The 12,984-nt window shown below is 45.6% G+C and overlaps 5 non-coding genes across 5 annotated transcripts; all 5 read left to right on the top strand.

Annotated features, from left to right (window-relative positions):
• The first annotated feature begins 2,090 nt into the window (after positions 1 to 2,090).
• LOC130317063 (U2 spliceosomal RNA) lies at positions 2,091 to 2,281 on the top strand. Its single transcript, XR_008864251.1, has one exon. It is a non-coding gene; the product is annotated as a U2 spliceosomal RNA (small nuclear RNA).
• A 2,097-nt stretch (positions 2,282 to 4,378) lies between these two features.
• LOC130317062 (U2 spliceosomal RNA) lies at positions 4,379 to 4,569 on the top strand. Its single transcript, XR_008864250.1, has one exon. It is a non-coding gene; the product is annotated as a U2 spliceosomal RNA (small nuclear RNA).
• Positions 4,570 to 6,657: 2,088 nt separating this feature from the next.
• Positions 6,658 to 6,848, top strand: LOC130317061 (U2 spliceosomal RNA). The gene has a single exon (XR_008864249.1). It is a non-coding gene; the product is annotated as a U2 spliceosomal RNA (small nuclear RNA).
• A 2,080-nt stretch (positions 6,849 to 8,928) lies between these two features.
• On the top strand, positions 8,929 to 9,119 carry LOC130317060 (U2 spliceosomal RNA). The gene has a single exon (XR_008864248.1). It is a non-coding gene; the product is annotated as a U2 spliceosomal RNA (small nuclear RNA).
• A 2,088-nt stretch (positions 9,120 to 11,207) lies between these two features.
• LOC130317058 (U2 spliceosomal RNA) lies at positions 11,208 to 11,398 on the top strand. Its single transcript, XR_008864246.1, has one exon. It is a non-coding gene; the product is annotated as a U2 spliceosomal RNA (small nuclear RNA).
• The last annotated feature ends 1,586 nt before the right edge of the window (positions 11,399 to 12,984 follow it).

Below are 12,984 nucleotides of genomic sequence, written 5' to 3'. Positions count from 1 at the left end.
CCTTACAGGGTTAAAAAGAAAGATTCCTACTTTCATTGCTACCTGCTTGCTGGCTAGCCAGCTAGCCAGCCCTGTGGGCCTTGCTGCTGCTGCTGCAGCCAAAAAACAAAAGGTGGTGCTGCTGCTGCTTCTGCTGCTTCTGCTTCTGCTTGTGTCTGGCCGCTGTTGGAGCGTCCAGGCACAGGACTTCTGCTGCTGCTGACTAAATGGCCTCCTTAATTGGATCATTTGAGTAGCCAGCACACCTGTGCAGGTAGGGCATGACATGATAGGCAGCTGCCTTGATAGCGGGTGGGTGCTGAATGTTCCTAATTGACAAAATAAGATTAATGCTTATGAAGAAATATAAAATCTCATCCCTTCCCCAATATCGCGCCACACCCCTACCCCTTAATTCCCTGGTTGAACTTGATGGACATATGTCTTTTTTCGACCGTACTAACTATGTAACTATGTAACATAACATGGGGGGGGTCTCCTGGCTGTTCACACAGGTGTGTCATTGCTGTACATTGACCATGCATTGCTTCTGTGGTATTGCAAAGGCAAAGACAAATGCTTCCAGCCATCCATTGCACTAATGGATTGGTCATCAGCTGGCTGTCTATGTCCCGCATCAATATAGACCAAAGTACAGAGGGTTAGGCTATGCTATTGTGCACCTACCTGATGCATCAGAAGGTGCGAGGCCCTTGCTAAATTCTGTGCACAGACTTTGAGATCTATACTTTAGACTGTATCTAAACCTGCTCCAACATGGACTGACATTCTGGCCTACTTTCAGCCGATGCGACTTGTCTGTCGCTGAACAGTCGCTTTTTATGTATTCAGCACCTATGTATAATGTTGTAAAAATGCTCTAGAAGCTAAAGTCGCAGAAATGTCACACATATTTGGCCTGCAACTTTCTGTGCGACAAATTCAGACAGGAAAAATCAGTATAAATCCTTAGAAAATTATCCCCCAGTGTCTCCATCTGCTGGCGGTATTGAATAAGCATTGCTGCACTGATGGGGTATGCATTAGACGAAAAAAAAGAAGAAAAAGAAGAATAATACGCCCAGAAAAGAGGCGAAAAGGAGAAAAACGTAAAAAAACGTGAAAAAAAAGTAAGAGGAAGAGAAGGGAAAAAAAGGTGGAAATGGGTTTAAAAGTGATTTCGGCGGAGAAATATATATATATATATATATATATATATATATATATATATATATATACGCGCACACACACACATATATATAAACGTATTCTCCGTTGAGATATTGCAGCCGCTGCTGTGTCCAGGCCCAGGAGCCTTAGCACTGTGCTGTGATGTCACTCAATACCACTGACATCACTAGGTGTAAACAACATCTCTCCTTTGCTGTGTATGTGACTATGGAGCTGTTTGGTGATGTCGTCTATTATGGCCTTCATAGAAGCAACAGGAGATTGTTGCATCCATCTAGAACCCTCAGAACTACAGTGCTATGATGTCACTCACTTCCACAGGCCTTGCAGAGTGTAAACAACAACAACCCAGCTTTGTTGTGTATGTAACCATAGGGATTTGTGATGTCACCTAGAACCTTCACAGCAGCGACAGCTTTATGAGGAGCATCAGCACTGCTCTGCCTGAGCAGAACCATCACCGCCATAGGTTGTCAAATAACCCGGATTTAACCCACACAGGTAAGTCCAATGGGGTGCAGGCATGTCCTCTATGCTTACAGCTTCCCGTGGGTGTTGGTTTGATACCGTTTGGGGACAGCCAAGGAGGCATCTGCAGGCAACAAAGGTAGGTGTGTGCTTGTGTGTGTGTTTCCTATGCAGATCCTAAGCCCAGTGTCACATGCAAGTAGGAGGAGTAAGAAGGGTTCCTGGCAAATCCGGGTTATGGATTGCATTTAAAAAGGCCCCGTGGGAGTGCAATGGGCCCCTGTCTTGCTGCTTAGCAATAATGGTATGGGTTTAGGTTCTGCTGTGTGTACTGGTGGTTGACTGCCCCCCAGCCCAGAGTGTGCATGGAAAATTGTCTGGCAGCCTCCCTGACAGCAAGCAGTGATAGTGCCCATGAAGGGGACCTTGTTGGGCCCGCCCCTTTCACGGTTATCGCTTCTCGGCCTTTTGGCTAAGATCAAGTGTAGTATCTGTTCTTATCAGTTTAATATCTGATACGTCCCCTATCTGGGGACCATATATTAAATGGATTTTTGAGAACGGGGGCCGATTTCGAAGCTTGCTTCCGTCGCCCTATGCATTGACCCGATATGGCAGTATCTTCGGGTACAGTGCACCACCCCCTTACAGGGTTAAAAAGAAAGATTCCTACTTTCATTGCTACCTGCTTGCTGTGCTTGCTGGCTAGCCAGCTAGCCAGCCCTGTGGGCCTTGCTGCTGCTGCTGCAGCCAAAAAACAAAAGGTGGTGCTGCTGCTGCTTCTGCTGCTTCTGCTTCTGCTTGTGTCTGGCCGCTGTTGGAGCGTCCAGGCACAGGACTTCTGCTGCTGCTGACTAAATGGCCTCCTTAATTGGATCATTTGAGTAGCCAGCACACCTGTGCAGGTAGGGCATGACATGATAGGCAGCTGCCTTGATAGCGGGTGGGTGCTGAATGTTCCTAATTGACAAAATAAGATTAATGCTTATGAAGAAATATAAAATCTCATCCCTTCCCCAATATCGCGCCACACCCCTACCCCTTAATTCCCTGGTTGAACTTGATGGACATATGTCTTTTTTCGACCGTACTAACTATGTAACTATGTAACATAACATGGGGGGGGTCTCCTGGCTGTTCACACAGGTGTGTCATTGCTGTACATTGACCATGCATTGCTTCTGTGGTATTGCAAAGGCAAAGACAAATGCTTCCAGCCATCCATTGCACTAATGGATTGGTCATCAGCTGGCTGTCTATGTCCCGCATCAATATAGACCAAAGTACAGAGGGTTAGGCTATGCTATTGTGCACCTACCTGATGCATCAGAAGGTGCGAGGCCCTTGCTAAATTCTGTGCACAGACTTTGAGATCTATACTTTAGACTGTATCTAAACCTGCTCCAACATGGACTGACATTCTGGCCTACTTTCAGCCGATGCGACTTGTCTGTCGCTGAACAGTCGCTTTTTATGTATTCAGCACCTATGTATAATGTTGTAAAAATGCTCTAGAAGCTAAAGTCGCAGAAATGTCACACATATTTGGCCTGCAACTTTCTGTGCGACAAATTCAGACAGGAAAAATCAGTATAAATCCTTAGAAAATTATCCCCCAGTGTCTCCATCTGCTGGCGGTATTGAATAAGCATTGCTGCACTGATGGGGTATGCATTAGACGAAAAAAAAGAAGAAAAAGAAGAATAATACGCCCAGAAAAGAGGCGAAAAGGAGAAAAACGTAAAAAAACGTGAAAAAAAAGTAAGAGGAAGAGAAGGGAAAAAAAGGTGGAAATGGGTTTAAAAGTGATTTCGGCGGAGAAATATATATATATATATATATATATATATATATATATATATATATACGCGCACACACACACATATATATAAACGTATTCTCCGTTGAGATATTGCAGCCGCTGCTGTGTCCAGGCCCAGGAGCCTTAGCACTGTGCTGTGATGTCACTCAATACCACTGACATCACTAGGTGTAAACAACATCTCTCCTTTGCTGTGTATGTGACTATGGAGCTGTTTGGTGATGTCGTCTATTATGGCCTTCATAGAAGCAACAGGAGATTGTTGCATCCATCTAGAACCCTCAGAACTACAGTGCTATGATGTCACTCACTTCCACAGGCCTTGCAGAGTGTAAACAACAACAACCCAGCTTTGTTGTGTATGTAACCATAGGGATTTGTGATGTCACCTAGAACCTTCACAGCAGCGACAGCTTTATGAGGAGCATCAGCACTGCTCTGCCTGAGCAGAACCATCACCGCCATAGGTTGTCAAATAACCCGGATTTAACCCACACAGGTAAGTCCAATGGGGTGCAGGCATGTCCTCTATGCTTACAGCTTCCCGTGGGTGTTGGTTTGATACCGTTTGGGGACAGCCAAGGAGGCATCTGCAGGCAACAAAGGTAGGTGTGTGCTTGTGTGTGTGTTTCCTATGCAGATCCTAAGCCCAGTGTCACATGCAAGTAGGAGGAGTAAGAAGGGTTCCTGGCAAATCCGGGTTATGGATTGCATTTAAAAAGGCCCCGTGGGAGTGCAATGGGCCCCTGTCTTGCTGCTTAGCAATAATGGTATGGGTTTAGGTTCTGCTGTGTGTACTGGTGGTTGACTGCCCCCCAGCCCAGAGTGTGCATGGAAAATTGTCTGGCAGCCTCCCTGACAGCAAGCAGTGATAGTGCCCATGAAGGGGACCTTGTTGGGCCCGCCCCTTTCACGGTTATCGCTTCTCGGCCTTTTGGCTAAGATCAAGTGTAGTATCTGTTCTTATCAGTTTAATATCTGATACGTCCCCTATCTGGGGACCATATATTAAATGGATTTTTGAGAACGGGGGCCGATTTCGAAGCTTGCTTCCGTCGCCCTATGCATTGACCCGATATGGCAGTATCTTCGGGTACAGTGCACCACCCCCTTACAGGGTTAAAAAGAAAGATTCCTACTTTCATTGCTACCTGCTTGCTGGCTAGCCAGCTAGCCAGCCCTGTGGGCCTTGCTGCTGCTGCTGCAGCCAAAAAACAAAAGGTGGTGCTGCTGCTGCTTCTGCTGCTTCTGCTTCTGCTTGTGTCTGGCCGCTGTTGGAGCGTCCAGGCACAGGACTTCTGCTGCTGCTGACTAAATGGCCTCCTTAATTGGATCATTTGAGTAGCCAGCACACCTGTGCAGGTAGGGCATGACATGATAGGCAGCTGCCTTGATAGCGGGTGGGTGCTGAATGTTCCTAATTGACAAAATAAGATTAATGCTTATGAAGAAATATAAAATCTCATCCCTTCCCCAATATCGCGCCACACCCCTACCCCTTAATTCCCTGGTTGAACTTGATGGACATATGTCTTTTTTCGACCGTACTAACTATGTAACTATGTAACATAACATGGGGGGGGTCTCCTGGCTGTTCACACAGGTGTGTCATTGCTGTACATTGACCATGCATTGCTTCTGTGGTATTGCAAAGGCAAAGACAAATGCTTCCAGCCATCCATTGCACTAATGGATTGGTCATCAGCTGGCTGTCTATGTCCCGCATCAATATAGACCAAAGTACAGAGGGTTAGGCTATGCTATTGTGCACCTACCTGATGCATCAGAAGGTGCGAGGCCCTTGCTAAATTCTGTGCACAGACTTTGAGATCTATACTTTAGACTGTATCTAAACCTGCTCCAACATGGACTGACATTCTGGCCTACTTTCAGCCGATGCGACTTGTCTGTCGCTGAACAGTCGCTTTTTATGTATTCAGCACCTATGTATAATGTTGTAAAAATGCTCTAGAAGCTAAAGTCGCAGAAATGTCACACATATTTGGCCTGCAACTTTCTGTGCGACAAATTCAGACAGGAAAAATCAGTATAAATCCTTAGAAAATTATCCCCCAGTGTCTCCATCTGCTGGCGGTATTGAATAAGCATTGCTGCACTGATGGGGTATGCATTAGACGAAAAAAAAGAAGAAAAAGAAGAATAATACGCCCAGAAAAGAGGCGAAAAGGAGAAAAACGTAAAAAAACGTGAAAAAAAAGTAAGAGGAAGAGAAGGGAAAAAAAGGTGGAAATGGGTTTAAAAGTGATTTCGGCGGAGAAATATATATATATATATATATATATATATATATATATATATATATACGCGCACACACACACATATATATAAACGTATTCTCCGTTGAGATATTGCAGCCGCTGCTGTGTCCAGGCCCAGGAGCCTTAGCACTGTGCTGTGATGTCACTCAATACCACTGACATCACTAGGTGTAAACAACATCTCTCCTTTGCTGTGTATGTGACTATGGAGCTGTTTGGTGATGTCGTCTATTATGGCCTTCATAGAAGCAACAGGAGATTGTTGCATCCATCTAGAACCCTCAGAACTACAGTGCTATGATGTCACTCACTTCCACAGGCCTTGCAGAGTGTAAACAACAACAACCCAGCTTTGTTGTGTATGTAACCATAGGGATTTGTGATGTCACCTAGAACCTTCACAGCAGCGACAGCTTTATGAGGAGCATCAGCACTGCTCTGCCTGAGCAGAACCATCACCGCCATAGGTTGTCAAATAACCCGGATTTAACCCACACAGGTAAGTCCAATGGGGTGCAGGCATGTCCTCTATGCTTACAGCTTCCCGTGGGTGTTGGTTTGATACCGTTTGGGGACAGCCAAGGAGGCATCTGCAGGCAACAAAGGTAGGTGTGTGCTTGTGTGTGTGTTTCCTATGCAGATCCTAAGCCCAGTGTCACATGCAAGTAGGAGGAGTAAGAAGGGTTCCTGGCAAATCCGGGTTATGGATTGCATTTAAAAAGGCCCCGTGGGAGTGCAATGGGCCCCTGTCTTGCTGCTTAGCAATAATGGTATGGGTTTAGGTTCTGCTGTGTGTACTGGTGGTTGACTGCCCCCCAGCCCAGAGTGTGCATGGAAAATTGTCTGGCAGCCTCCCTGACAGCAAGCAGTGATAGTGCCCATGAAGGGGACCTTGTTGGGCCCGCCCCTTTCACGGTTATCGCTTCTCGGCCTTTTGGCTAAGATCAAGTGTAGTATCTGTTCTTATCAGTTTAATATCTGATACGTCCCCTATCTGGGGACCATATATTAAATGGATTTTTGAGAACGGGGGCCGATTTCGAAGCTTGCTTCCGTCGCCCTATGCATTGACCCGATATGGCAGTATCTTCGGGTACAGTGCACCACCCCCTTACAGGGTTAAAAAGAAAGATTCCTACTTTCATTGCTACCTGCTTGCTGGCTAGCCAGCTAGCCAGCCCTGTGGGCCTTGCTGCTGCTGCTGCAGCCAAAAAACAAAAGGTGGTGCTGCTGCTGCTTCTGCTGCTTCTGCTTCTGCTTGTGTCTGGCCGCTGTTGGAGCGTCCAGGCACAGGACTTCTGCTGCTGCTGACTAAATGGCCTCCTTAATTGGATCATTTGAGTAGCCAGCACACCTGTGCAGGTAGGGCATGACATGATAGGCAGCTGCCTTGATAGCGGGTGGGTGCTGAATGTTCCTAATTGACAAAATAAGATTAATGCTTATGAAGAAATATAAAATCTCATCCCTTCCCCAATATCGCGCCACACCCCTACCCCTTAATTCCCTGGTTGAACTTGATGGACATATGTCTTTTTTCGACCGTACTAACTATGTAACTATGTAACATAACATGGGGGGGGTCTCCTGGCTGTTCACACAGGTGTGTCATTGCTGTACATTGACCATGCATTGCTTCTGTGGTATTGCAAAGGCAAAGACAAATGCTTCCAGCCATCCATTGCACTAATGGATTGGTCATCAGCTGGCTGTCTATGTCCCGCATCAATATAGACCAAAGTACAGAGGGTTAGGCTATGCTATTGTGCACCTACCTGATGCATCAGAAGGTGCGAGGCCCTTGCTAAATTCTGTGCACAGACTTTGAGATCTATACTTTAGACTGTATCTAAACCTGCTCCAACATGGACTGACATTCTGGCCTACTTTCAGCCGATGCGACTTGTCTGTCGCTGAACAGTCGCTTTTTATGTATTCAGCACCTATGTATAATGTTGTAAAAATGCTCTAGAAGCTAAAGTCGCAGAAATGTCACACATATTTGGCCTGCAACTTTCTGTGCGACAAATTCAGACAGGAAAAATCAGTATAAATCCTTAGAAAATTATCCCCCAGTGTCTCCATCTGCTGGCGGTATTGAATAAGCATTGCTGCACTGATGGGGTATGCATTAGACGAAAAAAAAGAAGAAAAAGAAGAATAATACGCCCAGAAAAGAGGCGAAAAGGAGAAAAACGTAAAAAAACGTGAAAAAAAAGTAAGAGGAAGAGAAGGGAAAAAAAGGTGGAAATGGGTTTAAAAGTGATTTCGGCGGAGAAATATATATATATATATATATATATATATATATATATACGCGCACACACACACATATATATAAACGTATTCTCCGTTGAGATATTGCAGCCGCTGCTGTGTCCAGGCCCAGGAGCCTTAGCACTGTGCTGTGATGTCACTCAATACCACTGACATCACTAGGTGTAAACAACATCTCTCCTTTGCTGTGTATGTGACTATGGAGCTGTTTGGTGATGTCGTCTATTATGGCCTTCATAGAAGCAACAGGAGATTGTTGCATCCATCTAGAACCCTCAGAACTACAGTGCTATGATGTCACTCACTTCCACAGGCCTTGCAGAGTGTAAACAACAACAACCCAGCTTTGTTGTGTATGTAACCATAGGGATTTGTGATGTCACCTAGAACCTTCACAGCAGCGACAGCTTTATGAGGAGCATCAGCACTGCTCTGCCTGAGCAGAACCATCACCGCCATAGGTTGTCAAATAACCCGGATTTAACCCACACAGGTAAGTCCAATGGGGTGCAGGCATGTCCTCTATGCTTACAGCTTCCCGTGGGTGTTGGTTTGATACCGTTTGGGGACAGCCAAGGAGGCATCTGCAGGCAACAAAGGTAGGTGTGTGCTTGTGTGTGTGTTTCCTATGCAGATCCTAAGCCCAGTGTCACATGCAAGTAGGAGGAGTAAGAAGGGTTCCTGGCAAATCCGGGTTATGGATTGCATTTAAAAAGGCCCCGTGGGAGTGCAATGGGCCCCTGTCTTGCTGCTTAGCAATAATGGTATGGGTTTAGGTTCTGCTGTGTGTACTGGTGGTTGACTGCCCCCCAGCCCAGAGTGTGCATGGAAAATTGTCTGGCAGCCTCCCTGACAGCAAGCAGTGATAGTGCCCATGAAGGGGACCTTGTTGGGCCCGCCCCTTTCACGGTTATCGCTTCTCGGCCTTTTGGCTAAGATCAAGTGTAGTATCTGTTCTTATCAGTTTAATATCTGATACGTCCCCTATCTGGGGACCATATATTAAATGGATTTTTGAGAACGGGGGCCGATTTCGAAGCTTGCTTCCGTCGCCCTATGCATTGACCCGATATGGCAGTATCTTCGGGTACAGTGCACCACCCCCTTACAGGGTTAAAAAGAAAGATTCCTACTTTCATTGCTACCTGCTTGCTGGCTAGCCAGCTAGCCAGCCCTGTGGGCCTTGCTGCTGCTGCTGCAGCCAAAAAACAAAAGGTGGTGCTGCTGCTGCTTCTGCTGCTTCTGCTTCTGCTTGTGTCTGGCCGCTGTTGGAGCGTCCAGGCACAGGACTTCTGCTGCTGCTGACTAAATGGCCTCCTTAATTGGATCATTTGAGTAGCCAGCACACCTGTGCAGGTAGGGCATGACATGATAGGCAGCTGCCTTGATAGCGGGTGGGTGCTGAATGTTCCTAATTGACAAAATAAGATTAATGCTTATGAAGAAATATAAAATCTCATCCCTTCCCCAATATCGCGCCACACCCCTACCCCTTAATTCCCTGGTTGAACTTGATGGACATATGTCTTTTTTCGACCGTACTAACTATGTAACTATGTAACATAACATGGGGGGGGTCTCCTGGCTGTTCACACAGGTGTGTCATTGCTGTACATTGACCATGCATTGCTTCTGTGGTATTGCAAAGGCAAAGACAAATGCTTCCAGCCATCCATTGCACTAATGGATTGGTCATCAGCTGGCTGTCTATGTCCCGCATCAATATAGACCAAAGTACAGAGGGTTAGGCTATGCTATTGTGCACCTACCTGATGCATCAGAAGGTGCGAGGCCCTTGCTAAATTCTGTGCACAGACTTTGAGATCTATACTTTAGACTGTATCTAAACCTGCTCCAACATGGACTGACATTCTGGCCTACTTTCAGCCGATGCGACTTGTCTGTCGCTGAACAGTCGCTTTTTATGTATTCAGCACCTATGTATAATGTTGTAAAAATGCTCTAGAAGCTAAAGTCGCAGAAATGTCACACATATTTGGCCTGCAACTTTCTGTGCGACAAATTCAGACAGGAAAAATCAGTATAAATCCTTAGAAAATTATCCCCCAGTGTCTCCATCTGCTGGCGGTATTGAATAAGCATTGCTGCACTGATGGGGTATGCATTAGACGAAAAAAAAGAAGAAAAAGAAGAATAATACGCCCAGAAAAGAGGCGAAAAGGAGAAAAACGTAAAAAAACGTGAAAAAAAAGTAAGAGGAAGAGAAGGGAAAAAAAGGTGGAAATGGGTTTAAAAGTGATTTCGGCGGAGAAATATATATATATATATATATATATATATATATATATATATATATACGCGCACACACACACATATATATAAACGTATTCTCCGTTGAGATATTGCAGCCGCTGCTGTGTCCAGGCCCAGGAGCCTTAGCACTGTGCTGTGATGTCACTCAATACCACTGACATCACTAGGTGTAAACAACATCTCTCCTTTGCTGTGTATGTGACTATGGAGCTGTTTGGTGATGTCGTCTATTATGGCCTTCATAGAAGCAACAGGAGATTGTTGCATCCATCTAGAACCCTCAGAACTACAGTGCTATGATGTCACTCACTTCCACAGGCCTTGCAGAGTGTAAACAACAACAACCCAGCTTTGTTGTGTATGTAACCATAGGGATTTGTGATGTCACCTAGAACCTTCACAGCAGCGACAGCTTTATGAGGAGCATCAGCACTGCTCTGCCTGAGCAGAACCATCACCGCCATAGGTTGTCAAATAACCCGGATTTAACCCACACAGGTAAGTCCAATGGGGTGCAGGCATGTCCTCTATGCTTACAGCTTCCCGTGGGTGTTGGTTTGATACCGTTTGGGGACAGCCAAGGAGGCATCTGCAGGCAACAAAGGTAGGTGTGTGCTTGTGTGTGTGTTTCCTATGCAGATCCTAAGCCCAGTGTCACATGCAAGTAGGAGGAGTAAGAAGGGTTCCTGGCAAATCCGGGTTATGGATTGCATTTAAAAAGGCCCCGTGGGAGTGCAATGGGCCCCTGTCTTGCTGCTTAGCAATAATGGTATGGGTTTAGGTTCTGCTGTGTGTACTGGTGGTTGACTGCCCCCCAGCCCAGAGTGTGCATGGAAAATTGTCTGGCAGCCTCCCTGACAGCAAGCAGTGATAGTGCCCATGAAGGGGACCTTGTTGGGCCCGCCCCTTTCACGGTTATCGCTTCTCGGCCTTTTGGCTAAGATCAAGTGTAGTATCTGTTCTTATCAGTTTAATATCTGATACGTCCCCTATCTGGGGACCATATATTAAATGGATTTTTGAGAACGGGGGCCGATTTCGAAGCTTGCTTCCGTCGCCCTATGCATTGACCCGATATGGCAGTATCTTCGGGTACAGTGCACCACCCCCTTACAGGGTTAAAAAGAAAGATTCCTACTTTCATTGCTACCTGCTTGCTGGCTAGCCAGCTAGCCAGCCCTGTGGGCCTTGCTGCTGCTGCTGCAGCCAAAAAACAAAAGGTGGTGCTGCTGCTGCTTCTGCTGCTTCTGCTTCTGCTTGTGTCTGGCCGCTGTTGGAGCGTCCAGGCACAGGACTTCTGCTGCTGCTGACTAAATGGCCTCCTTAATTGGATCATTTGAGTAGCCAGCACACCTGTGCAGGTAGGGCATGACATGATAGGCAGCTGCCTTGATAGCGGGTGGGTGCTGAATGTTCCTAATTGACAAAATAAGATTAATGCTTATGAAGAAATATAAAATCTCATCCCTTCCCCAATATCGCGCCACACCCCTACCCCTTAATTCCCTGGTTGAACTTGATGGACATATGTCTTTTTTCGACCGTACTAACTATGTAACTATGTAACATAACATGGGGGGGGTCTCCTGGCTGTTCACACAGGTGTGTCATTGCTGTACATTGACCATGCATTGCTTCTGTGGTATTGCAAAGGCAAAGACAAATGCTTCCAGCCATCCATTGCACTAATGGATTGGTCATCAGCTGGCTGTCTATGTCCCGCATCAATATAGACCAAAGTACAGAGGGTTAGGCTATGCTATTGTGCACCTACCTGATGCATCAGAAGGTGCGAGGCCCTTGCTAAATTCTGTGCACAGACTTTGAGATCTATACTTTAGACTGTATCTAAACCTGCTCCAACATGGACTGACATTCTGGCCTACTTTCAGCCGATGCGACTTGTCTGTCGCTGAACAGTCGCTTTTTATGTATTCAGCACCTATGTATAATGTTGTAAAAATGCTCTAGAAGCTAAAGTCGCAGAAATGTCACACATATTTGGCCTGCAACTTTCTGTGCGACAAATTCAGACAGGAAAAATCAGTATAAATCCTTAGAAAATTATCCCCCAGTGTCTCCATCTGCTGGCGGTATTGAATAAGCATTGCTGCACTGATGGGGTATGCATTAGACGAAAAAAAAGAAGAAAAAGAAGAATAATACGCCCAGAAAAGAGGCGAAAAGGAGAAAAACGTAAAAAAACGTGAAAAAAAAGTAAGAGGAAGAGAAGGGAAAAAAAGGTGGAAATGGGTTTAAAAGTGATTTCGGCGGAGAAATATATATATATATATATATATATATATATATATATATATATATATACGCGCACACACACACATATATATAAACGTATTCTCCGTTGAGATATTGCAGCCGCTGCTGTGTCCAGGCCCAGGAGCCTTAGCACTGTGCTGTGATGTCACTCAATACCACTGACATCACTAGGTGTAAACAACATCTCTCCTTTGCTGTGTATGTGACTATGGAGCTGTTTGGTGATGTCGTCTATTATGGCCTTCATAGAAGCAACAGGAGATTGTTGCATCCATCTAGAACCCTCAGAACTACAGTGCTATGATGTCACTCACTTCCACAGGCCTTGCAGAGTGTAAACAACAACAACCCAGCTTTGTTGTGTATGTAACCATAGGGATTTGTGATGTCACCTAGAACCTTCACAGCAGCGACAGC

This window comes from Hyla sarda, unplaced genomic scaffold (genome assembly GCF_029499605.1).
Source record: "Hyla sarda isolate aHylSar1 unplaced genomic scaffold, aHylSar1.hap1 scaffold_1970, whole genome shotgun sequence".
NCBI classification, from domain to species: domain Eukaryota; kingdom Metazoa; phylum Chordata; class Amphibia; order Anura; family Hylidae; genus Hyla; species Hyla sarda.
The sequence above is the reverse complement of the archived record's forward strand: the minus strand, read 5'-3'. Positions and strand labels throughout refer to the sequence as shown.